Consider the following 26,644-nt stretch of genomic DNA (forward strand, 5'->3'; position numbering starts at 1 on the left):
ATTCTTTCAGTGCAGAGAACTTTGAGAAGTACATGTGTTTATCCTCTGCTTGGAAATGGAGATGCCCCAAAGTACAAATCAATATCAATTAACGGGCAAGGGTTATGAATTTGCCTAGATGGTTAGGGTCTTGGAAGGAACAAGAATGAAAAATTAGAGATGAGGAATTCTGGGGAAGAGGTACGTGATGGTGGGGTAGAATTTTATTTTCCAAAGATGGCCATGCCAATGTGTCCCATATTACATGTGCTCCTTACAGTGTGACATTGACACCCCTCCATAGAGAGATGAGGTCTATGTTTCCTTTCTCTGAGTCTGGGCAGGTCATGGCAGAAGCAATGTCATATGACTTCTAAGCCTATCATAAAAGGCAATACAGCTTGCTTCTAGTCCTCTTGGGATGCTCACCTTTGCAACTCAGTGACCATGCTGTGAGGAAGCCAAGCAGCCAAATGGAAAAGCCACATGTAGACAGATGTTCCAGTCTCAGCCCCAGCTGAAGACCCAGCCTACAGCAGCATCAACCTCCAGGTATGTGAGTGAGCAGGCCTTTGGAATAATCCTACTCCCAGCCTTCAAGTCACTGCAAGTGACACTAAGTAGAAAAGAGATGTGCTATTCCTGTGAGACCTGCCTAAACAGCAGATTCATGAGCAAAATAAATGCCTTCAGCCATTAAGTTTGGGATGATTTGTTACACGGCAATAGATAACAGATAGATAACCTCTCAGACTTGGCCCAAAGTGTAAAATTATATGTGCCCTTATGAAGGCTAGCCAAAAGTCAACCACTGAAGATGAGGTTCTCAAAAATCTGGTGGACAGGTACAACTGTTTGGGGATATTAGTCAGATTTTTTCTCCAGCCAACCTGTACTTGTCCAATGGGCTTATGAACAGGTAGCCAAGCTGGGAGGGGTGAACTCTGTCTCACCAATGTTGATCTGCTTGGTACCCACTGCTAAGCATTGCCAATGGCAAAACCCAGCAATGAACCCACAATGTAGTACCATAAACTAGTACCTGGAGGCAAGCTGACTACATGGGAAACCTTCCATCATAGGGAAGCAGAGACTGTCCTAATGGCATAGAGATGTATTCTGGATACAGATTATCTTTCCTCCCTGTCATATTTCTACCACACTTACTAAATGTCTTGTTCACGAAACTACTGACCAAAGAACTAAAATGTGCAGAAAAATAAGGTATGCGATAAATCGATACCTATGGCAATCACTGATCTTACCACGTACCCCATCACCCAGAAGCAATCAGTCTTATAGAACAATAGAATGACTTATTGAAGACTTGCTTACGGTGTCACCTGGGAAATAACACTGAATTAGGTTGAATGCTTTCCTACAGGGTGGGATATATACTCTGATCAAAAAATCAATAAGAGGCCAAGATGGAATAATAGGGACCCTATTTACGCTCACATCTGTAACAACAACAAAAGGACACGGTGTTTGAAAAAACAGTCTTGAAGACACTGGACATGAGGCAATAAAGGATAGTGATCGCTGAGAAACAAGAAACACATGAGGTAAACCCTATGATTGCCCTAGCTTACTGGCTTGAGAGAGTTTCTAGGCTGTGGTGCAGGGAGGAGAAACCCAGGTAGAGTTGGATGGAGTCTCTGAGTTAAGAAGAAGGAACTGAGGGCTCAGGGAGACTAAGGTGACAGAGTTCACATGACAGAATACCAGATAGGAGAGAGCTGCACATATAAAAGAACCCCAGAGATCTACAGAGGCTACTCCTTTAGTATTCAGCACATCTCATGTGTGTGAGGAAAATGCCTTAGGCAAGAGAGAGGAGTGCCTAGTGCCTGCATAGGGTTTGAAACAGTGCTCACCAACCAGACTGGAAAACCTCATAATCCACAGGGCATTGGGTAGAATACTGTGAAGGTTCTTGCCTCAATAGTGGGAAATAATTAGCCCTAGACTGACCCTAGCTTAACAAATCCTAAAAGCAAGACTCTAAAGAATCTAAATGTGTTAAGTAACTTACCTATGTTGAAGAACAAAGCTCAGGAATATTTCTAGAAATACAAACAATCCGGCACCCAATAAGTATGCCTTCCTGTACTGCAGAGGCTAGAAACCTATGAACAACATTTCTCAGATTCCCTAACAGCTGGGATCCTGAAGACGAGTTTTTCTTTGGTTCTTGTTTTGTGTTATATTTTTGCCAACCAGATATATTTTCATGTGACTTGGAAGGCAAAAGCGTAGCAGAGACTTGTTGGGTTTTTTTTTTTGATACTTTGGTTGAAGCTATGGATATACATAATGTTTGTTTGTTTGTTCATTTTTCTGCAGTCACATTCCCCTATCCATGTAGGAAACTTTGTGGGTATTGTAGCAGTGGCAATAGTGGCAGAGGCTTCCTGATTCATTTAGCAGAGCTCACTGAAGTCAGCAGTTTCAGGGGGAGCTTCTCAATTTTTCACTTTCCTAATAGTGGCAATGGTAGCAGCTCCCCTTATAGGTGAAAATAGTGGTATTATTCTGCAAATATGGCCTAAATATCATTCCTCTAGTCCTCTCAACAACTTATATTATACCTCTTTTAGCTTAAAACAGCTGGAATTAGTTCCGTTTCTTGAAAAAGAATCCTCCTATAGGAATTTGCATTAGTTATCAATTGCTGTGTAACAAATTGCCCCTTCCCCCAAATTAAGTGGCTTATAATAATAAATATTTATTATCTCACAGTTTCTGTGGGGCAGGACTTTAGGAGCAGATTCACTTAGTGTTTCTGGCTCAAAGCCTCTTCTGTGGTTGCAATTAAGATATCAGACAGGACTGCAATCATCTGGGGTGGGAGGATCCACTTCCAAGGTGGCTCACTGACAAGCTGCTGACAGGAATCCTCAGTTTCCACTTACTCTTAGCAGGAGGCTTCACTTCCTCACTGCATGGGTCTCTTCATAGGGCTGCATGGGTGTCCTAAAGATTTAGCAACCAGCAAATCCCCCCAAAGAAAGCAGTCCAAGGGAGAAACCAAAGAGGAAGCTGCAGTGCCTTTTATGACTTTGTCTCCTAAGTTGTGGGCTATCACTTCTGCTTTATTCTATTTGTTAGAAGTGAATCTTTAAGTACAGCCCACACTCAAGGAGAGGGAATTTAGGCTCCACTCTTTGAAGGGAGGAGTGTCAAAGAATTTGTGGACATATTTTAAGCTGCCACATAATCTTCTACAGATGTGAAACTGTATTATTTTGTATAAATTTTATGCAGTTTGCATATAATATGTAACACTTGCAAAATACTTCTCATCATTAGTAACAATTCCAATAACCCCAAATAAGATTATCTCTTCCCTTTTGGCAACTGGTCACATTTATTTATTCTTTCTTTTATCATCCTAATTTTTCTCCTTCAAAGGCAAGTTTTCATGAAGGTCAATTTGCCTCTCCTTACTCAAGCTAATGTAAAGATAAGATCTGTCCCCATAGTCACTATTACCAGTGACAACAGACCTACCTTTTTTATGAGTGAAAAATAAAATTCTACAATTGTTTCATGACAGGAATCCCCACAAGTTATTAAAATATAGGTAGGTCACTTTAAAAGTGTCAGGGTAAGGGAGTAAAAAGGGCTTGAATTATCTTACTGAATTCATTGAAGAAGTGAATCAGAACAAATAAGAATAATTTCAATTTATTACATAATTTTTAAAGAAGCAGTAAAATTATTTTTAAAGGGGTACCCTGAAAAAAAGCATGCCCTCCCTTTTATGAACAGAGACCACCCTCATGCAACAGTAAACTTGGCAAGATATTTCAGAATTATTTTGACAAAGCAAAAGAAAAGTTCCTAATGAAACTATAGTTATGTCACAAAAATGGAGAGACTGCATTAAGTATTCATATTTGTTTTAATGTCCCAAACCATGACTTTAAAATTTTAAAAAATTTAAATGCTATGTATGTTCCATAATTCTTTCCACAGGTCCCCATGTCAGTAAAGGTAATATAGCACTTCACACAGTGTCCAGAAACAAGCATAGTTATTGGTGTAGAATAAGTGCCCACTAAATTTCCTTGTATTAATTAATGAATTAATGTAGCTAATGAGAGGGAGATCTGTCACCTGAAGAAAAATAGTATCAGCCTGGCTGGCAATCATTTCAAAGTTAATTAAAAATCTTCCAGCTCATTTCACTTGACCTGACGGGTTTTCTTTTATGTCCTAAGTGTGTGAGCCCATAACAATTTTCAAGATTCATGTGCAAGGTACCACAAGATACAGCCCACATCCCCACCCCAACCTACCTAATAAATGGAAAATACTAGAACATGAAAGATAATAACAAATGAAGTAGGGATGCTGAATTCTAAAGATATATTCCCAGCACAGGTATCATTACATTCTTATTACTGATTTGTCTTTTCAAAGTACTTCATGCTGGTCTCCCTGTACCTGGTTGGCTTCCTATCGCTGTTCTTGAATCTTCTTTGCTTGAGATGCATATATGTAGTTTTCATGTTAAAAGCTAAGATAAAGGGGCTTCTCTGGTGGCGCAGTGGTTGCGAGTCCGCCTGCCGATGCAGGGGACACGGGTTTGTGCCCCGGTCCGCGAAGATCCCACATGCCGCGGAGCGGCTGGGCCCGTGAGCCATGGCCGCTGAACCTGCGCGTCCGGAGCCTGTGCTCCGCAACAGGAGAGGCTACAACAGTGAGAGGCCCGCGTATCGCAAAAAAAAAAAAAAAAGCTAAGCTAAATGGTGCTATAATGAAAAGCACTCTGTGAGATATGAGTGCATTTGACATGGGGTTTAAAGGATAGAAGTGACCTCAACAGATACATGGAGACAACAGATGGTATTCACTGTAGAAGGATGAGGATAAGCAAAGGTATGGAGACTGGGAAGTCAAAACCTTTTCAGCACTTAGATACCCTTTGATTCTAAGTAAATAATGCTACCAATTGTGAAAGGAGGTATATTAAAACACACCTGTATGTAGGTACACACCTGTTAATTTTGGAGAATGCAATAGCCTTGACTTAGGTAAGCCACCCATCAACCAAAACAGGGAACGCCCAAGGAAGCATGAGTCATAACATTTTCTTGACTATTTAGCTGTAACGTTATTGGTCAAATGTATTGTTTAATACACACCCACATACACCCCAATAACAAAAAGAGTCATTTACTTTTTGACAAAAGGCTATCGTCAGGGCACAGCTATGAAATATGAGGAATCTCTAATAATCATACTATGGATACTATCAATACCTGGGGAAGATATGGCGACTGCCTCCACAATGTCCTCTCCAAATGGCTTCCAGAATCTAGTCTTCCTGGTAGGATGTGGCAAAATGATACCCTTGACCCTAATTGTAAGGAAGGTTAGACATAGTCTAGTCTCCAAGAACAGTTGTGACAGCAATTTCTCTGGTAGTACTAGACAATGGCTCATAGTACAGTCCTCTAATTACATGTATAGCTCCTCAGAAAAATAAAAAAATATGTTTTTGGATCTGACAAGCTCAATAAAGGATGTCTGTGATTCAGATTGGAGTGTTTATTCAGCTCACACATTAAATACACATGTCGATTTCTTCAAAAAATATTTACACATCTACTAAATGTTAGTCACTGTGCTAGGTGATGGAGCAGAAAGAAGAATAAAAAGATGCATAAGACTGAATTCCTCCCTCCAAAGGAATTTACAATCATACAAGGGAAAAACAAGGGAGAGAGAAAGCATGGAGGGAAAAGTTCACCTGTGACTCTTTAAATTTATATTTTTTATTTTTATCAAACACATGTATTTGATTCTTTGACCAAGTAGTTCTATAAGGCTTTCCCTATCTCCTTTAACTTTCCATTTAATAAACACAAATGTGTCATTCTTCCAAAAGGTGCGTGGAAGAGACAGCACAGATTTCTAACATGGGGTTAGTATGGAAAGAGATCGTCTGTTTGAGACTCTCCTAAGTAGGAGGGTTTGCTTGGGAATCACCATCTGGCCTAAATTTCACTAATATGAAGAAAAACCCATTAATCTGCATAATACTAAAGCATGATCTTTTCTTGTTTTCTAGACATCATCTGGAAGGAACTGATAATTGAACATGCAGAAAATCCCCATGTGGATAATCAAGAATTGGTTGCAGATGTATTGACATGTTTCCTAGATGACTGTGATTTCTCCTGATTCTCCCAACTCACTTAAAAAGATGACAATTTAGGAAATAAATTAGAGGCCAATCTTAAATTAATGGCCTAAGCATGACACTTACTTTGAATGTTTGAATTGATGATGTGTTCTTTGTTAGTAATAAAAGTATTACTTTTAAAATAGTATTAAAAAGTAGTATTTTTAAGTATTAGAAATTTGAACATATCTTGAGGAGGAGATTTGTAAATAATGTATATATTTTATAATATATATAAAGATACTACTATAGTTATTCATTTTATTTATTTTTTCCAGCTTTATGGGTATACTTGACAAATAATTCATTTTATTTAAATTAAATGCATTCCATCTACTACCACCTACATTCTTCAGGCTAAATACTGTACTAGACATTTGACAAACATCAATCCATCTTATCATCATAGCAACTCTTTGAATTAGATATACATAGGTCCATTTTATTACTCAGAAAACTGAGGCTCAGACTCCTGGGATAAGATGGGAGACTGAAACTTCTTCAAAGAAATTCTATCTTACTTCACCTAATAGAATGATCAAAAAACTTACTAGCAACCACCAAACTAGAAAAGGTGTTTAAGCTAATGCTACAGACCTCAGTAACAGGTGTCCAAAGAAAGAAACAGGAGATTCAGGAGCTGAGCAAAGGAGCAACTGGATCACCTCCTAACACCACCTCCACTATCCAGACATTTTAATGAATCCTGAGAATTCTCACTTATCTCAAGTCCAGAGGAAAGCAAACTGAGCAACCACCCTTGTCTTCCTCTTCTTTTTTTATAATCATTCTTTTTAGTAAGGAGCTATGGAAACTGGAAAAGAAGAGGATAAAACAAGGAAAGTGAATAGCGAGGCTGGTTTTCTTTAGCCAGTTAACAAATGAAGCCTTCAGTGCTGTACATAGTCTGCTCCATTGGAACGGTACACATATCCAAAAGAGGTGGAGTGAAACTTGGTTCTCAGCAAAACCTAGGTGCTATAACACAGACACCACCTCCTCCCACACACAGTCACACTACAGGCCACATTTCCTCAAGTTAAAGAAGAGAAAATGGAGAACAAAACCCCCCAGCTCCACATGAAAATTCAGAGGGAAAACGTGGTCTCAGAGCTGAAAGAGAGTCAAGAAATCTCTTGCATTATATGGGAGCAAATAGCTCCCTGGTCAGGGAGCTAGATCCCGTATGCCGCAACTAAAGGTCCTGCAGGTTGCAAAGAAGATCCCGTGTGCTGCAACTAAGACCCGGTGCAGCCAAATAAATAAATAAATATTTTTAAAAATATATTATTCTGAGAAGGGGTCTATAGACTTCACCAAAGGGCCAAAAGGGTCTATGGCACTAAAAGTACCCCTACAGTCGTATCTCAGAAAAGCCTGCTGCTCCTCCAACATTACATGACGTGTAGAAAAGACCCATGCAAGTAAAGGATCCTGAAGTTGAATCTTCATTAGTGTTACAACAAATTGATCACTGGTTGTAGCTGAAACAGCATTTTCAAATGAGAGATAGAACCTGAGTGTTGATCTTGTCCGAATAACAAGATAGGGCTCCTGACACTATGGAGCAGTCATACTGTCACTAGAATGCCTCCCCAGAATTCCATGCGAGAAAGACACAGTCTGTCTTGCTTAAGCTACTATATTTGGGGTCCTCTTTTTACAGCAACCTAATCTGTTCCCTAACTAATATATTACTTTTTCAACATAACTCCCAAGAGATAAAATAATTTCCCACCACTGGCAATAGAAAGATGGATGAAGAAGGAGAAGAGAGCAGAGTTTGAGGCCAAAAAGGACCTTACCATTTATGGTAACCCAGAATTTAACCCACTGACTCCTAGTAAATGGTAGAACTGGGGAGATTTACATACTCATTATTAGCATTTTCCTTCACAGTATCTAATCTCCCTCAAATATCGAATCTGTTACAAATACAAATATTCAAGTGAAAAATTTTTTTCACATTAACCCCATAATTGCAATGAAAAATATACCTAAATTTTTAAAACTTTTCCATCAAAAAATGAAAAGCGTCTCCAATATTTGTTCAGCCCTGCAACAAAAGTAACATCATCATTCCTTACTCAAAACTCTCCAAAATCTTCATTTTATGACACTTTAAAAGATGAAAGATTTCATTAAAAAATCAGTGGATTTTTGGATGAAAAATCCTGGCATGAATTTATACCTTGCCCAAAGTTGTTTGATAATTGCTTTGGAAATTTGAACTCTGGGTATTTTGTTCCTTTAATCTAAAAGCAATCAGACCAGAAGTGATGAAACAACTGGTAGTCTGAGCACACCCACTTCCCAGGTGGTGCTCCTGCTGTGGATACCGTGAAGTGGGTTCAGTAATTTAACCACGTCAGAGAAGAAAATAAAGCTCAAGGATTCTAGGGCAGCCATACATCACCTCTAAGAGCATCCATGGGAAAATGGGGAGGCCTGGACCATCCCCACCTGGCACCCTCAGGACAGAGCCTTGAAGAAAAGGCTTGAGAGCTACAAGCCGTGTGGCTGACAGGGTCTTGGTGCTCTGGACTGGTGTCAGGTCTGAGCCTCTGAGGTAGGAGAGCCGAGTTCAGGACATTGGACCACCAGAGACCTCCCAGTTCCACATAATATCAGTCGGCGAGAGCTCTTCCAGAGATCTCCGTCTCAAGTTAAGACCCAGCTCCACCCAATGGCCAGCAAGCTCCAGTGCTGGATGCCCCAGGCCAAACAACTACCAAGACAGGAACACAACCCCACCTTAGCAGAGAGGCTGCCTACAATCATACTAAGTTCACAGACACCCCAAAACACACCACTGGATGCAGCCTGCCCACCAGAAAGACAAGATTCAGCCCCACCCACCAGAACACAGGCACCAGTCCCCTCCACCAGGAAGCCTACACAAGCCACTGAACCAACCATATCAACTGGGGGCAGACACCAAAAACAATGGGAACTATGAACCTGCAGCCTGCGAAAAGGAGATCCCAAACAGAGTAAGTTAAGCAAAATGAGAAGATGCAGAAATACACAGCAGATGAAGGAGCAAGGTAAAAACCCACCAGACAAAACAAATGAAGAGGAAATAGGCAGTCTACCTGAAAAAGAATTCAGAGTAATGATAGTAAAGATGATCCAAAATCTTGGAAATAGAATGGACAAAATATAAGAAACATTTCACAAGGACTTAGAAGAACTAAAGAGCAAACAAACAATGATAAACAACACAATAAATGAAATTTAAAATTCTCTAGAAGGAATCAATAGCAGAACAACTGAGGCAGAAGAAAGGATAAGTGACCTGGAAGATAAAATAGTGGAAATAAATACCTCAGAGCAGAATAAAGAAAAAGGAATGAAAAGAATTGAGGACAGTCTCAGAGACCTCTGGGACAACAGTAAACGCACCAACATTTGAATTACAGGGGTCCCAGAAGAAGAAGAGAAAAAGAAAGGGTCTGAGAAAATATTTGAAGAGATTATAGTGGAAAACTTCCCTAACATGGGAAAGGAAATAATCAAGTCCAGGAAGTGCAGAGAGTCCCATACAGGATAAACCCAAGAAGAAACATGCCAAGACACATATTAATCAAACTATCAAAAATTAAATACAGAGAAAAAACATTAAAAGCAGCAAGGGAAAAGCAACAAATAACATAAAAGGGAATCCCCATAAGGTTAACAGCTGATCTTTCAGCAGAAACTCTGCAAGCCAGAAGGGAGTGGCAGGACATGTTTAAAGTGATGAAAGGGAAAAACTTACAACCAAGACTACTCTACCCAGCAAGGATCTCATTTAAATTCGACAGAGAAATTAAAACCTTTACAAACAAGCAAAAATTAAGAGAATTCAGCAACACCAAACCAGCTTTACAACAAATGCTAATGGAACTTCTCTAGGCAGGAAACACAAGAGAAGGAAAAGACCTACAAAAACAAATCCAAAACAATTAAGAAAATGGTAATAGGAACAGACATATCAACAATTACTTTAAATGTAAATGGATTAAATACTCCAACCAAAAGACATAGTGTGGGTGAATGGATACAAAAACAAGACCTGTATATATGCTGTCTACAAAAGACCCACTTCAGACCTAGGGACACACACAGACTGAAAGTGAGGGAATGGAAAAAGATATTCCATGCAAATGAAAAACAAAAGAAAGCTGGAGTAGCAGTTCTCATATCAGATAAATAGACTTTAAAATAAAGACTATTACAAGACACAAAGAAGGACACTACATAATGATCAAGGGATCAATCCAAGAAGAAGATATAACAATGGTAAATATATCTACACCCAACATAGGAGCACCTCAATACCTAAGGCAAATGCTAACAGTCATTTGCCTTATGGCTGTTAGCTAAAAGGGGAAATTGACAGTAACACAATCATAGTAGGGGACTTTAACACCCCACTTTCACCAATGGACAGATCATCCAAAATGAAAATAAATAAGGAAACACAAGCTTTAAATGACACATTAAACAAGATGGACTTAATTGTTATTTATAGGACATTCCATCCCAAAACAACAGAATACACATTTTTCTCAAGTGCTCATGGAACATTCTCCAGGATAGATTATATCTTGGGTCACAAATCAAGCCTTGGTAAATTTAAGAAAATTGAAATCAAGTATTAATTATCTTTTCTGACCACAACACTATAAGACTAGATATCAATTACAGGGAAAAAAGCTGTAAAAAATACAAACACATGGAGGCTAAACAATACGTTACTAAATAACCAAGATATCACTGAAGAAATAAAAGAGGAAATCAAAAAATACCTAGAAACAAATGACAATGAAAACACAACGACCCAAAACCTATGGGATGCAGCAAAAGCAGTTCTAAGAGGGAAGTTTGTAACAATACAATCTTACCTCAAGAAAGAAGGAAAATCTCAAATAAACAACCGAACCTTACACCTAAAGCAATTAGGCAAAGAAGAACGATAAAACCCCAAAGTTAGCAGAAGGAAAGAAATCATAAAGATCAGATCAGAAATAAATGAAAAAGAAATGAAGGAAACAATAGCTAAGATCAATAAAACTAAAGGCTGGTTCTTTCAGAAGATAAACAACGTTGATAAAGCACTAGCCAGACTCATCAAGAAAGAAAGGGAGAAGACTCAAATCAACAGAATTTGAAATGAAAAAGGAGAGGTAACAACTGACACTGCAGAAATACAAAGGATCATGAGAGATTACTACAAGCAACTATATGCCAATAAAATGGACAACCTGGAAGAAATGGACGAATTCTTAGAAAAGCACAACATTCCGAGACTCAACCAGGAAGAAATAGAAAATATAAACAGACCAATCACAAGCACTGAAATTGAAAGTGTGATTAAAAATCTTCCAACAAACAAAAGCCCAGGACCAGATGGCTTCATAGGCGAATTCTTCTCTAAAAAACATTTAGAGAAGAGCTAACACCTACCCTTCTCAAACTCTTCCAAAATATAGCAGAGGGAGGAACACTCCCAAACTCATTCTACGAGGCCACCATCACCCTGATACCAAAACCAGACAAAGATGTCACAAAAAAAGAAAACTACAGGCCAATATCACTGATGAACATAGATGCAAAAATCCTCAACAAAATACTAGCCAACAGAATCCAACAGCACATTAAAAGGATCATACACAATGATCAAGTGCCGTTTATCCCAGGAATGTAAGGATTCTTCAATATATGCAAATCAGTCAATGTGATAAACCATATTAACAAATTGAAGGAGAAAAACCATATGATCATCTCAGTAGATGCAGAAAAAGCTTTTGACAAAATTCAACACCCATTTATGATAAAAACCCTCCAGAAAGTAGGCATAGAGGGAACTTACCTCAACATAATAAAGGCTATATATGACAAACCCACAACCAACATCGTTCTCAATGGTGAAAAACTGAAACCATTTCTTCTAAGATCAGGAAAAAGACAAGGTTGTCCACTCTCACCACTATTATTCAACATAGTTTTGGAAGTTTTAGCCATAGCAATCAGAGAAGAAAAAGAAATAAAAGGAATCCAAATCGGAAAAGAAGAAGTAAAGCTGTCACTGTTTGCAGATGACATGATACCAAATCTAGAGAATCCTAAAGATGCTACCAGAAAACTACTAGAGCTAATCAATGAATTTGGTAAAGTAGCAGGCTACAAAATTAATGCACAGAAACCTCTTGCATTCATACACACCAATGATGAAAAATCTGAAAGAGAAATTAAGGAAACATTCCCATTTACCATTGCAACAAAAAGTATAAAATACCTAGGAATAAACATACCTAAGGAGACAAAAGACGTGTATGCAGAAGACTGTAAGACACTGATGAAAGAAACGAAAGATGATAAAAACAGATGGAGAGATATACCATGTTCTTGGATTGGAAGAATCAACATTGTGAAAATGACTACCCAAAGCAATCTACAGATTCAGTGCAATCCCTATCAAACTACCAATGGCATTTTTCACAGAACTAGAACAACAAATTTCACAATTTGTATGGAAACACAAAATACCCCGAATAGTCAAAGCAATCTTGAGAAAGAAAAACAGAGCTGGAGGAATCAGGCTCCCAGACTTCTGACTATACTACAAAGCTACAGTAATCAAGACAGTATGGTACTGGCACAAAAACAGAAAGATAGATCAATGGAACAGGATAGAAAGCCCAGAGATAGACCCACACACATATGGTCACCTTATCTTTGATAAAGGAGGCAAGACTATACAATGGAGAAAAGACAGCCTCTTCAATAAGTGGTGGTGTGAAAACTGGACAGCTACATGTAAAAGAATGAAATTAGAAATCTCTGTAACACCATACACAAAAATAAACTAAAAATGGACTAAAGACCTAAATGTAAGGCCAGACACTATCAAACTCTTAGAGGAAAACATAAGCAGAACACTCTATGATATAAATCACAGCAAGATCCTTTTTGACCCACCTCCTAGAGAAATGGAAATAAAAACAAAAATAAACAAATGTTACCTAATGAATTTTTTTTTTTTTTTTTTTTTGTGGTACGTGGGCCTCTCACTGTTGTGGCCTCTCCCGTTGTGGAGCACAGGCTCTGGACGAGCAGGCTCAGCGGCCATGGCTCACGGGTCCTGCCCCTCCACGGCATGTGGGATCTTCCCGGACCAGGGCACGAACCCGTGTCCCCTGCATTGGCAGGCAGTCTCTCAACCACTGCGTCACCAAGGAAGCCCCCTAATGAAATTTAAAAGCTTTTGCACAGCAAAGTAAACTGTGAGCAAGACGAAAAGATAACCCTCAGAATGGGAGAAAATATTTGCAAACGAAGCAACTGACAAAGGATTAATCTCCAAAATTTACAAGCAACTCATGTAGCTCAATCACAAAAACAAACAACCCAATCCAAAACTGGGCAGAAGACCTAAATAGACATTTCCCCAAAGAAGATATACAGATTGCCAACAAACACATGAAAGGATGCTCAACAACACTAATCATTAGAGAAATGCATGTCAAAACTACAATGAGGTATCACCTCACACTGGTCAGAATGGCCATCATCAAAAAATCTATAAACAATAAATGCTGGAAAGCGTTTGGAGAAAAGGGAACCCTCTTGCACTGTTGGTGGGAATGTAAATTGATACAGCCACTATGGAGAACTGTATGGAGGTTCCTTAAAAAACTAAAAATAGAACTACCATATGACCCAGCAATCCCACTATTGGGCATATACCCTGAGACAACCATAATTCAAAGAGTCATGTACCACAATGTCCATTGCATCACTATTTACAGTAGCCAGGACATGGAAGCAACCTAACTATCCATTGACAGATGAATGGATAAAGAAGATGTGGCACATATATACAACGGAATATTACTCAACCATAAAAAGAAACGAAATTGAGTTATTTGTAGTGAGGTGGATGGACCTAGAGTCTGTCATACAAAGTGAAGTCAGAAAGCGAAAAATAAATAACGTATGCTAAGACATATATATGGAATCTAAAAAAAAGGTTCTGATGAACCTAGGGGCAGGACAGGAATAAAGACGCAGCCATAGAGAATGGACTTGAGGAGACATGGAGGGGGAGGGGTAAGCTGGGACGAAGTGGGAGAGTGGCATGGATATATATACACTACCAAATGTAAAATAGATAGCTATTGGGAAGCAGCTGCATAGCACAGGGAGATCAGCTCGGTGCTTTGTGACCTCCTAGAGGGGTGGGATAGGGAGGGTGGGAGGGAGGGAGACGCAAGAGGGAAGAGATATGGGGACATATATATGTATAACTGATTCACTTTGTTATACAGCAGAAACTAACACAATATTGTAAAGCAATTATACTTCAAAAAAGATGTTTAAAAAAAAAAAAAAAGATAGTGCAGGGCTCCCTAAGACTAAGAATTGGCAAACTAGGCTGGTAGGCCCCTTGCCTGAATTTATAAAAAAAATTTTATTGGAACGATTTAAAAAAAGAAAGCAATAGACCGACTGATGGACGGACGGCTGCCCGGGACAGAAAGGCTAAATTGATTACCCACCCAGCACAGCATCTTACAGGAAAAGAATAGCACTTCCTAGAGGAATATGAGCGTAACAGGAAGGTCTCATTGACTCTGAATTAAAATTTTAACCTGTCCCCTGAACAGCTACAGGATTTGGAAGCTGAATCAATGTTATCAGATGAGTTAGGATTCAAACCAGACCTCCTGTTACAGTTTGTTCAGAATACGTCCATCCCACTGGGACAGGGACTAGTAGAATCAGAAGCTAAAGACATTACTTGCTTGTCCCTCCTTCCAGTGACTGAGGCCTCAGAATGAAGTCGGCTAATGTTTCCAGATAATACTCTAAATATACTAACTCCTCCAAGGAGGTTCCTTACTGAGCTGTGTTGAGAAGCCTTCAGGTGAATGTGGGTCCAGACAGAGAAGAGACGAGGGCTCAGATTGTACAGAAGCCTCCGGAGTCTTTGTCCACTCCAGAGTCTCTTAGCTTGTTGCAAGATCTATAGCCAAGTGATAGCACTTCTTTTATTCTTCTTAACCTACCAAGAGTCTGGGCTCTTCAGCTGAACACTTCGTGTTTGTACAAGATGAGGCAAAGGATTCAGGGAATGATTTCTTCTCCAGTGAGAGCACAGACAGTAGCATTCCATGGATCCTCCGGGTTCAGGAGTTGGCCCATGACAGTTTGATTGCTGCTACTCGTGCACAACCGGCAAAGAATGCGCAAACCAGCAACAATGGAGAAATGTCCTCCTTGCTTCTGATGATGGGCAACTCCAAGATTCTGGGCCCCTTCCTCAAATGGAGAAGAAGCTAAGTGTACAGTTGAAGGCTGTGACCAGACATTTGTGTGGCCAGCTCACTTTAAGTACCACCTCAAAACTGATTGAGGGCTTCCGTGGTGGCGCAGTGGTTGAGAGTCCACCTGCTGATGCAGGAGACACGGGTTCGTGCCCCGGTTCGGGAAGATCCCACATGCCGCGGAGTGGCTGGGCCCGTGAGCCATGGCCGCTGAGCCTCGTGTCCGGAGCCTGTGCTCCGCAACAGGAGAGGCCACAACAGTGAGAGGCCCGCGTACCGCAAAAAAAAAAAAAAAAAAAAAACAACTGATCGAAATGACGCTCCTTTATCTGCCCTGCAGCAGATTGTGGGAAAAGCTTCTATGTGCTGCAGAGACTGAAGGGGCACATGAGGACCCACAATGGGGAGAAGCCCTTTATGTGTCCTGAGTCTAACTGTGGTAAGCAGTTCACTACAGCTGGAAACCTGAAGAACCACCTGCGCGTCCACACAGGAGAGAAACCTTTCCTTTGTGAAGCCGAAGGATGCGGCAGTTCCTTTGGTGAGTATTCTAGTCTTCCAAAACATTTGGTGTTTCAGTCAGGAGAGAAGCCACATCAGTGTTAAGTCCGTGGGAAGACCTTCTCTCAGAGTGGGAGCAGGAATGTGCATGTGAGAAAGCATCACTTGCAGATGGGAGCAGCTGGGAGTCAAGAGCAGGAACAAACTGATGAGCCACTAATGGGCAGTACTTTGCTCGAAGAGCCTTCAGTAACCAGTAAAAACCTGGTGTCTGAATTCTCAGCCCAGCCTTGGTGGAGAGTCCTTGAAACTACCGAATACCGATTCTATCCTAGGAGTTGATGATGAGGTGCTCACTGAAGGATCCCCATGTCCTCTGTCTTCAGTGCCTGATGTGACACATCATTTGGTGACCATGCAGTCATGGAGGCACCCATGTGAGGTTTCTGTCTCAACTGCCATAGATCCACAGGAGTCACTAAACCAAGGAGATCTAACTGACAGACATGAGCATGGGCGCTGACTTCTCTGATCCCAGAGCGCATGTAGTGGGAACAGGACGCTTATGGCTCACAGTCTGCCAGAACCAAAATTAATCTGTGAAGGACAAGACCCCACTTTTGCCTCTGTTCATCTTTCCTGGCCTAGAAGATGAATGTAGGAGAGCTTCTCTTCGACTACCGTCTAATTCAGTCAAGGAAGAAGCAGTGAATGTGGGCTGGGTCACTGTACCTACCTCTCTTCCCACTGCAAAATTTTGGGATAGGCTTATCCCAAAAGTGAATCTGATTATGTGTTGGCTGAAGTTTCTCAGTAAGACTGTTGAGGGAAGGTTTTCCTTTGAAGAGTTTTCATCGCAGACTGAGCTGTCTTTTCACATGCGTGAACTAAATCCTGCCACCAACCATAAAACTTCACCAAGAAGTTGAGCTTTCAAGATGCCTTGTTGCTTTGTAGAAAGGAGTGATGTCAGTTCTGTTGTGACATTCTCCCTTTAGCAACCTGAGTAAGAGACTCTCTGTCACTGGTCTGCAAAAACATTAATTACTTCAATTCCTGCTTGCTCCAGGCTGAGGTACTATCTTGTCCTAAACACCTCTACTTGGCCACTTTGCTTTCTTTGTTTATGGAACATACAGTAGCATGTTTAGAGGTTGTTTGATTTTGCTTTTTGGGTTTTTTTTTTTTAAGTTAAAAATCACATGATTCAGAGGTTCAATTGTTTTTCCTTTAAAAAAAAAAACAAAATGAAACAGCCAGTCCAAAAAAAGGAAAAGCAATATATACATCAAGTTGACTTTGTACCTGTGATCTGATCCTAATATTTCCTGTGGCTATTAATTTCAGATGATGTACCTCATCCATTAAAGTTCTCAACTCACAAGAAGCAAATGCCTATCTTTTTAGAAGTTATATATCAGAGATGGTTTCTCAAAGAGGAGTTAACTTTTTAAAAAAATTTTTTCCAAAACACTAACTTTCCAAATGGACTCTCTTTCCCCAGTAGCTGTCAAGGAACACATGGTGAGTCTCCAAGTTCACAACCAGCCCAGACTCTTTACTTGCCTAAAAATGAAGATCCCAAGAATCACAACTAGATAGAGAAGACCTGTGGTCCTTCTTCCTGAAATGTCCTTGCCTAACCTCTTGGCTTGGATATCCCCTCTTCATCTTTCAGAGCCTTTGTGTTCTTGCATCTCCAATAGCCCCAGGTGGAATTAGCTGCTTTGTCTTCTGTTTCCATAGCACTTGAGTTATGTCCCTGTTTCAGCACTTGCTATCTACTATTTGAATCTGTTTATATGGCTGTCTCCTCAACTAAATTGAGTTCTTCAAGGTTAGGGCCAGAGTGGTCAGTCCTCTGGGTGATGCAAGGATAATGTGGGTGTGGAATCACAAAACAGGAGCCAGGGAGAACAAAGTTTGATAGGGAGAGTGGGAGGCACAGTCCAGAGTAACTCCTCACGCCAACCTTCACCTGCAGTGACTTTTTCCTTTTAATCTGTTCAGTTTTAATGCAGAAGGTTAAAGGCGTAAGGTTCAGGGCCAAAATATTTACCAATTTTAGTAAGATAATTTTCTTGTACAAAAATCAAGGTAATCTAAGGTTTATCTCCAACTGTGCCTTTAACCCAGGCTGACTCATCACACATTGTGTAACCAGCACTAGCACTCAGTAAAATTGAAAGCTAGGTCCCATGCTTCCTCTTCTAGCAACTGTCTTCCACCCTTTCACTTTGCTTTTCCTGAATTTGTTCTTTGCTCCCACAACCTGCCACACGCCCATCTCAGTTTATCACACTAGGACTTCCTGATTTTTTTCCACTGGAAATCACTGGGACTGAAGCCTGGTCCATTATCAGGCTTCATAATGCATCTCTGCAACTCAAATCCCACATCTCAGTGATTTGGAGGAAAGCTGAAGAGATGGCATTGCTCTTCTCCTCAGAAGAGTCGAGGCAGGTATGCGTGGCCTCACATAGAACATGGAGCCCCACCAGGAAGGCTCCATGAGTTGCCGGGTCTCATTATGTGGTACTTATAATGCCCTCATCTGAGTGGACAGTCATCCCAGTGAGCTACTAGGTGGGATAACCCGTCTGTATCAGCCACCAAAGAGGATCCTAATAAGGAAAACAACTCTGCAGATATGAGACACTGTAAGACTGAATTCTCTACTTTCTATTCTTCACTCAGATTAGGAAGAAACACCCCTTCATGATCAGAAAGAGGGTCCCCTCCTCAACCTTAATTAGGCTCCCTCTACTGGGTGGGGGCATGTGGAATGTCATGAATGACATCAAATGCAGAGGCCCAGTTTGGGAATTATTGTGAATGATTCGTATGGTCCTTCCCAGAGGTCTCTGCTCTCATCTGGTGAATCATTCAGGTTTTAGTACAGACAAGGAAATCTCTCTAGTTATTTTTTTCATTTTAAAATTATTTTTAATTGTGGTAAGAGACATACAACGTAAAATTTACCGTCTTAACCATTTTTTTAAAAAATTAAGTAGAGTTGGGACTTCCCTGGTGGTGCAGTGGTTAGCAATCCACCTGCCAATGCAAGGGACATGGGTTCAAGCCCTGGTCCGGGAAGATCCCACATGTCACGGAGGAACTGAGCCTGTGTGCCACAACTACCGAGCCTGCACTCTAGAGCCCATGAGCCACAACTACTGAAGCCCGCGTGTCTGGAGCCTGTGCTCCACAACAAGAGAGGCCAGCGCAGTGAGAGGTCCGCACACCAGAACGAGGAGTGACCCCCGCTCACCGCAACTAAAGAAAAGCCTGTGCGCAGCAGCGAAGACCCAACACAGCCAAAAATAAATAAATAAATTTTAAAAATGTAAGTAGAGTTGATTTACGACGTTGTGTTAGTTTCTGGTGTATAACAAAGTGATTCAGTCATATATATATGTATGTATAAATATACATTCTTTTTCAGATTCTTTTCCATTACAGGTTATTACAAGATAGTGAATATAGCTCTCTGTGCTATGTAGTAGGACCTTGTTGTTTAACTATTTTATATAAAGTAATGTGTATCTATTCATCCCAAGCTCCTAATTGATCCCTCCCTACCCCTTTCCTCTTTGGTAACCATAGTTTGTTTTCTATGTCTTTAACCATTTTTAAGTGTACAGTTCAGTGGTATTAAGTACATTTACATTGTCGTATAACCACCATCACCATCCATCTCCAGAACTCTTTTCATTTTGCAAAACTGACACTCTGTACCCATTAAGCAATAATACCCCAAACTCCCTCTTTCCAGTTCCTGGGAATCACCATTCTATTTTTTATCTCTTTGAATTTGATTACCTTAGGTACCTCACATAAATTGAATCATGTAGTATTTCACTCAATGTAATATCCTCGAGGTTCATCCATGTTGTAGCATGTGTCAGAATTTTCTTCCTTTTTAAGTCTGAATAATATTCCAGTGTCTGTATATACCACAGTTTGTTTATCCATTTGTCTGTTGATGGACACTTCGATTGCTTCCACCCCTTGGCTATTGTGCATAATGCTATAAATATGGGTATACAAGTCTCTCTTCAAGTCCCTGCTTTCAATTCTTTTGGGTACATATGCAGAAGTGGAATTGCTGGCTAACATGATAATTCTATTTTTAATTATTTGAGGACCTACCATACTGTTTTCCATAGCAGCTGTACCATTTTACATTCCCCAAAACAGCGTGAAAATGTTATCGTATCTCCATATCCTTACCAACACTTGTTATTTCTGTTTTGTTTTTCTATAGTAGCCATGCTAATGGATGTGAGGTTGTATAGTTATTTCAAGCAGAAAGGGAATTAGATAAAAATTGTTTGAAGTACTGAAGCAGCAAACTCTATACTGAGCTTCCAGAATGATTCCCAGAACACCATAAACTGATCCACTAGGGAAGCTATTACATTTGTCACAATTACAAAAGAGGGAACCAAAATGTTATTGGAACTACTGAGTTCAATAATAATCTACCATTACTGTCATACCAATTAACTATGACTACAACAACAACACTTAACATGACCACAAATCTTCATTAGCCTTACTTACATCAAGAGGTATTTATAGCTCATGAGCTTGTGGTTGGCTGATCTTGGCTGGGCTTGTGGTTGGGCAGCTCAAATGAGGCAGCTCTGCTCCATATGTCTCTCATCTACCTTCTGGGGCCACTGGGCTTATGGAGCAGGTTCATCTCATGGTGATGTCAGAAGCGACATCAGATGTGTAAAAAAGAAAAGTGGCAGAACTTAAAAGACAGATCTTGACAGCAATGAAATGCAAAACAGTAAATATTAGTACAGCACCTGTTATGGTTAAAGGGTCCAGTAGGACCAATTTTTAAACAAAATTTTCTTATTTTAAAACATTTAATTTTAAAATGCATAAGACACCTGCCTTTTATTTTTTAATACATCTTTATTGGAGTATAATTGCTTTACAATGTTGTATTAGTTTCTGCTGTACAACAAAGTGAATCCACTCTATGTATACATATATCCCCATATCACCTCCCTCTTGAGCCTCCCTTCCACACTCTCTATCCCACCATTCTAGGTCATCTCAAAGCACCGAGCTGATCTCCCTGTGCTTTGCAGCAGCTTCCCACTCGCTATCTACTTTACATTTGGTAGTGTATATATGTCCATGCCTCTCTCTCACTTTGCCACAGCTTACCCTTCCCCCTCCCCATATCCTCAAGTCCATTCTCTAGTAACACCTGCCTTTTAAAGAAGTATTTTCTGGTACCGAGACTTTCCTGGTGGTCCAGTGGTAAACAATCAACCTTCCAATACAGGGGACGTGGGCTCGATCCCTGGTCAGGGAACTAAAATCCCACATGCCACAAGGCAGCTAAGCCCACGGACCACAACTACTGAGCTCGCACGCCTCAACAAGAGAGCCCACATGCTGCAAACTACAGAGCCCACGTGCCCTGGAACCTGCATGCCACAACTAGAGAGAGAAAACCCGCATGCCACAACTAGAGAGAAGCCTGAGCGCCACAACGAAAGATCCAGCATGCCTCAACAAAGAACCTGCATGCCGCAAACAAGACCCAATGCAGCCAAAAATAAATAAATAAGATAAATAAATAAATAAATAAATATTTTTAATTATTAAAAAAAGAAATGCTTTCTGATACTAATTTTACGTTATATTATTGAAGCATTCAGTAGAAAGCTAAATTATTAATCAATTAATTCATCAAAATTAGGTTTCAGAAAGTCTGCCCTATGACCTTTTCATAGCAGTATGATTCTGTAAGAGACAAACAGGTTTAGAAACCTAGAATGAGTCTTGTTTCTAATAATGACTACTGATTGTTTCTTTTTTTCTTTTTTTAAATTTATTTTAAAATTAAAGTATAGTTGAATTACAATGTTGTGTTAATTACTGCTTTACAGCAAAGTGACTCAGTTATACATACATACATATATATATACATTCTTTTTCATATTCTTTTCCATTATGGTTTACCACAGGATATTGAATAGAGTTCCCTGTGCTATACAGTAGGACCTTGTTGTTTATCCATTCTATACATACCAGTTTGCATCTGCTAATCCCAAACTCCTAATCTAACCCTCTCTCATCCTACTGAATTTTTCTGATAACATGAAAGACAACACTCTATATCTTAATTTGAATATTTGACCATTTTACAATAGCAGCCAAATATACATAACATATAAATGATTATTGGTATCATTAATATGATCTAATACTTGGAGTGGGGAGAAACTCTTATGCTTTCTTACATGGGCTATGTGATCTTTAATGCCAGCTCAAATTATATAGTTGAAGATAATAAAAAATACATGACTATCTCTAATCATAAAGTTCATTAAAATATATGTTGCCCTTTGACAACAAATGGATTTGTGTAATCAGCTAAAACTCACTATAGTACACACAAATACTGTGTCCAGAAAATATTCTTTGTTTTAAAAGAAACAATTTCCAGATATTGGTGAAGTTGACCAATGTCTTTTAAAACTTTGTAACTGAGACTTTCCTCTGACAGCACATTTCATGTTTCCATCCAAGTCACTTCTTGGTTATATTTTACATTGAAACCAAACAGCATTGCAGCCTGTTTTAGAGTGTAGCCGTTGATCAACACAGGAGTGTTGTTCATCTCAGTAGCAAGATGCTTCTGGGCAGGGAATGAATGACTGCAAAATACCTCATAGCAAGACAAACCAACACACGAAAACTGTGCTGTCTGGTCATTAAGATCCATTAAGTGGTCTGAGTGAGTTTCAAAAATTTATCTTCAGGAAATGATAAATAAGATAGTTTCCAGAGAGCCCTTTTTTACTGTATTCTCTTCCTGATCTGATTTTGCAGAAACCTGGTGGCATGACCTTCAGGGCATGGAGGAAACATGCTGTTTATAAATATAGTTTTTAATACATTTTAATGTTATGATCATTGATTCTTTGTTTTGAATGATATACTTAACGTTATTTTAAAGCAAGCATCAGGGAACACCAACATTATTAGGTAACTATAGAATAAAGATGATAAAATTCCTACTAAAGTTAGCTTAAAAACAACTTCACCCAAACCTTTAAGACATCTTGATAAATTCTCGGTTAGTGAAAACAAGCAGAGCAGTCAACAAGGTATTCTAGAGTCTAATCTCTTATCTACAAACTTTTGCTCCTGTTCTTCATTCTAAACAGAATTCCATAAAACTGTCTCCTTGCCCTATCACAAGCTAAATATTTTTAAAGGCAACTCAACATCTGAAGAAGTGTATGTGTGTGCGTGTGTGTGTGTGTGTGTACAGGGATGTCCTAGTTAGGACTCAAAAACCCAGATATCCAAATAAGCTAATCCCAATGCAGATACACAAAGCATATAAAAGAATCTCATAAAATATAGTGGTAGGAATGTACCAAGCCTGTATAAAACTGGAACTGGGGAATGGAAAGTTATCTGGAACCAAGGCTACACTCTCTACTTCCCAGGAGCCATGTGACCTACCACTTGGTCCTCTCTCTCTTAACTAGATTCTTCTACTTATCGGAACATGGTCGTCAGACATGACTTCATAGCTTGGCTTCTCAGCTCCAGTGACAACCACCAGCTAGAATGTTCCTTTATGTTTCTTAGTTCCAATTACTAAGAAAGGGACTGTGATTAGATCAACCTCGTGCCCTGTGATGGGCCCTCTTTGGGTTCTCTGGAATTATCAGTTAGATCAAAGAAGACATCACAAATATGGTTCCACAGCCATAACGGGCAGGGCAAGCAAAAACAGATATGTGTAGTATGACATCTGTATGCCTGTATAATTATTACTTGTATGGCACATTACATACAGCTTCACAATATTACATTTTAAAATTTACTCTTTGTCTCGGTCAAAATTCAACCAGAGAATAGAAAACGTAGTTACATGTTAACGACAGAGGCACTTTAATACAGGAAATTGATAATACAGGTGATGGAAAAGGTGAAAGGGAAATGGGAGACAGTTGAGGCAACTCAGAGATGAGTAAAAGCAGAGAGCTGTTGGGCTTGAGAGACAAAAGGAGGAGGAGGTGGCATTACTGGAACCCAGGGCCATACTTCCCCAGCAAAAGCTAGAAGCACAGTCTGCTTAAATGCAGAGAGCTGAGTCATGAAAGAGGCTGGAGATGCTGCTGAGGCAGAGAGAAGAGAAATACTCTAGCTTTTCCCTTCATCCCACTTTTCAGTCTCCTCCTGTAACTGCCATTCACCTGATGCTCCTGACATGGGAACCTGGTGTCTTAGCTCAGGCTGCCATAACAAAATACCATAGATTGGGTGACTTAAAGAACAGACATGTATTTCTCACAGTTCTTAAGGCTGGAAAGCCCCAAATCAAGGTGCCAGCATGATCATTTTTTGGTGAGGATTCTCTCCCTGGCTTGTAGAATGCTGCTTTCTTTGTGTTTTCACATGGCCAGTGGGAGCAGGTGGGTAGAGATTCCTCTCTCCCCTTCTCATAAGGCCACAGTCCTATTGGATTAGGGCCCCACTCTTATGACCTCATTTAACCTTAATTACCCCCTGAAGACCCTATCTCCAGATACAGTCATATTCAATACATGCTTCAATATATCAATTTGACAGGACACAGTTTAATCCATAGCACCCAGAACATGCAGCCGCTTGTCACCTCCACTCAACTGTGATACAGAAAGAGCAAGAAATAGATCTGAGGACAATAGGACAAGTACTTCACAATACGGCAAGGTAAATATTATCACTCTTACTTTACAAATTAAGAAGCAGGGGCAAATTAAGTAAACTTGTTCAAGCTAGTAAATGACAGCACCAGATTCTAACCCAGGTCTTCTAATTCCAAATCCAGTTGATGATAACTTCCACTGAGTCTTCACTACATATTTCATCTACCCTGAGCTCACCGTTCTCTGAGTTTCCATACCAGTTTTATTCTTTATCTTGAAATTCATCAATGAGTACTATCTCATTTTCTTTCCATCATTCTTGTGAGGAATATCTCATTATTACACATCTCTCCAAATGAACTGAAAGTACCTTAAGATCTGGGATCAAACAGCCCCATCCTTTTGTCTAGTTGCTGAATAACTACTTTGATTAATTAATTTTCTCCCACAATATTTGCTACAGTATTATTGAGGAGGGTTCTATTATTTCATGTTAATAAAATCCTTCATTTATTTTGCAAAATGCCATAGTTCTCTAGTCACCAAAAAAAAAATTTCTTTGACTCAAGGGGATCATCTATATAAATATTGTTTATTATTTTAGATGTAATTCCATAGAATGGCCTATTGGTATGAATCAGGATCTTTAAACACTTTCCAGTTTCCCTCTTAACTGAGTTATCTGTCAAGGTTATCTTTTATCTTCTTCATTATTCATCCCCTTTTGTCATAACTGTTCTGCAAATATCTGGCTTGGTCACTATTGATCAGCAACATGTCATGCCATCCTTTGCATATAAAATTTATAGAAAAATCAGAAATTTCTTTGCAAAAGCTCCTGAGGGAAAAGTGATAAAGATTTCTTTCCTCATTACCCTCTATGTCATGAAATATGCCATGTATTTTGCAATCAGTCAGAATATTATAAGCATAATGAAATATGAAAGAAGACCAACATTTAGAGTACTTGTATTAAAATATCAAAATCACGCTACCTTTTACTTTAGCCTATCTCAGCTGCCAGCTCCTGGACCCCTTCATGACTAGTACATCTTTTCCTCAAGTGTCTAACTCCTGATCACCAGCAATTATTCTTCCTCATTACTTCCTCTGGCACCACTGCATAAACTCCAGCCCTTGGAGACCTCCAGTGAAATGACCCCCCACTTCCTCGCAATCTACTCCCCCACTCCCTCCTACCTTTACTGCCTTCTTTGCCCAAAAGGTCCTTTTCTGCATCTTTATTCAAGCTGCTGAACATTCTTGGAGAAAACAATGTAATCAGGCTAAACAATCTGTGGTTTTTGTCTTTCAGGGAGGGGAGGGTGGAGGGTTTTTGTCTTTTGTTTCTGTTCTTGTTTTCAGGGGGATGAGGGCTTCAGGTTCTCCTAAATTTTAGGGAAGGTTGATGGTTTCGTCAGACCCAAACTATATTTAATTTTTTTTTAAGATTCCTTTGATGTGGACCATTTTTTAAAGTCTTTATTGAATTTGTTACAATATTGCTTCTGTTTTATGTTTTTGGGTTTTTGGCCACGAGGCACATGGGATCTTAACTGCCTGACCAGGGATTGAACGTGCACCCCCTGCATTGGAAGGCAAAGTCTTAACCACTGGACCGCCAGGGAAGTCCCCTTAATTTTTCAATTTTATGCACTTGTAATCTAAAATTTCAAGTTATACAAAAGGGTATAGTGGGCAAAATAAGTCTCCCTCCAACCCCTGACCCTTTGTTCCCCCAGTTCTCTTCCCCAGGAGCAACCAGTGTTTTCATTTTTTTCATCTCCTTTGTGGCATCAAACTTCTGTGTACCCAGGAAGCAGAGGAGAATCGGCTAGCGGTAAACACTAATAAATCTGTATTGTATATGTACTTACACACGTATTTGACACAAATGGGAGCATACTAGGCACACTTTTCTCCACTTTTTTTTTTCCACATATGGTGTGTGTGATACTTCTCTATGTGTG

At 39.7% G+C, this 26,644-nt stretch overlaps 1 long non-coding RNA gene and 1 pseudogene across 1 annotated transcript in view; one reads left to right on the forward strand and one right to left on the reverse strand.

The window, feature by feature from the left end:
- The window catches only part of LOC109549135 (uncharacterized), a 75,510-nt gene extending 54,788 nt beyond the window's left edge, over positions 1-20,722 (reverse strand). The window contains exon 1 of the long non-coding RNA XR_012330519.1: positions 20,557-20,722. This is a non-coding gene — a long non-coding RNA (uncharacterized lncRNA). The remainder of the gene's footprint in view (positions 1-20,556) is intronic.
- On the forward strand, positions 15,408-16,513 carry LOC101332012 (uncharacterized; annotated as a pseudogene).
- Positions 20,723-26,644: the final 5,922 nt, after the last annotated feature.

This window comes from Tursiops truncatus, chromosome 3 (assembly GCF_011762595.2).
Source record: "Tursiops truncatus isolate mTurTru1 chromosome 3, mTurTru1.mat.Y, whole genome shotgun sequence".
Taxonomy (NCBI): Eukaryota; Metazoa; Chordata; class Mammalia; order Artiodactyla; family Delphinidae; genus Tursiops; species Tursiops truncatus.